Source organism: Myotis brandtii, unplaced genomic scaffold, assembly GCF_000412655.1.
Source record: "Myotis brandtii unplaced genomic scaffold, ASM41265v1 scaffold924, whole genome shotgun sequence".
In the NCBI taxonomy this organism is placed as follows: domain Eukaryota; kingdom Metazoa; phylum Chordata; class Mammalia; order Chiroptera; family Vespertilionidae; genus Myotis; species Myotis brandtii.
This window is the reverse complement of record NW_005371808.1, coordinates 12,774-14,180: the sequence shown is the minus strand read 5'-3', so window position 1 is coordinate 14,180 and position 1,407 is coordinate 12,774.

Here is a 1,407-nt window from a genome sequence, read left to right as displayed (position 1 = left end):
TCCCTGGAATGGAGATAAGAAACACCCTAACCTTTGGAATAGAAACTGACAGTAAAAAAATCAACTGGTATAAATACAGATGTAACAAGACAATAAAAGACAGACAGAACTTGGCTAGAGATCCTGGCTAGGCTGCTGATCAACTGAACACAGTCTCCATGTCATTCCTTCTTTGCTGACTTCATCCACACCTTTGGGGACCCCTGGACCTACTGGGGTTGGACCCCAGCACCATTTTTCCTTAAGATGGGTTTCTAGATGTGCAATTGTTTGCTCAAAAGATGCAGTGTGTCATAGTTCTTACCACAGTGTCATCTCTTTGGCCCTTTCATGTCTTAGATCATGAAGTTAAGATTTACAGTGTCTTCATCAGCATGAACCTATTAACTAATGACTAGTCACTAGCAATATTTGACCTTTCCCCCATGGCTGCAGAAGTCATAAAACTCAGCAGGTACTAAGAACCTAGTAGACAAATCAGTCAATCAGAGACACAAACTCACAAGTAGAACCAGCAAGTGAGACGATGTTGCTGCATTTGTCATCCTTGTCAGCCTGAAAAGCATTTCAAGGAACTCAGAACAAAATAATTTAGACCTTGCTCTCGGCTTCAAACCCAGTTCAGTGACAGGTTACTGACACCTGCGTGAATGTTGCACTGGTCTTGACCACCCGCTGTTTCCACCCCTTGCATCTCAGGCCAAATCATACATTCATTAAATGAATTTGAGATTAGGACTCCATCCTCTCTGGAAAGACAAGACACTTTTGAAGTCAGGTTCACACTATGACAGAAACTGCTTATTATTTCAATATCCTTCCCTTTTATAATAATAGGTTTGCTCCAGGCACAGGGACACAGCTAGAGCCTATTTTTTCCAGCCTTCCTTGCAGCTAGCTATGGACACATGACTGGACACTAGTTAATAAGATTGAGGTGGTTTATACAAGTTTAGGGTAATTCCTTGAAGGTATGTCTTGTTTTCCTTTTCCCTCCTAGTTTGGTAGAGTTGTATTTTGAACTTATTGAGAAGCCCGATATGGCATGCTAGCTCCATAATGGCCCTTGAGCCTGATACTGTTAAGCCACACCTAGTCTTGTGATTGAGATCCGCCCACCCACCCCCATCCCAGTCTCAGGATTGTCCCATGAACATGGTTCACATTCCCTCCACCTTCCTAACCACATCTTGTAGTTGAAACCTGGAGATCTACCTATCAGCTATTAAGATAAGTATAGCATTAGATATGACCATGAAGGGATGGAAAAGTAACCCTTGAATAAAGTAAATGATTCAAGTTGACAAGCAGAAGAGGAAGGGAGAGAAACTTGATCGAGCCACTGTCTCAATTCTGCTCTTCAGGGAAATTGGGAAAAGCTTATGTGCCAGCTGTTTACTTGGGGAC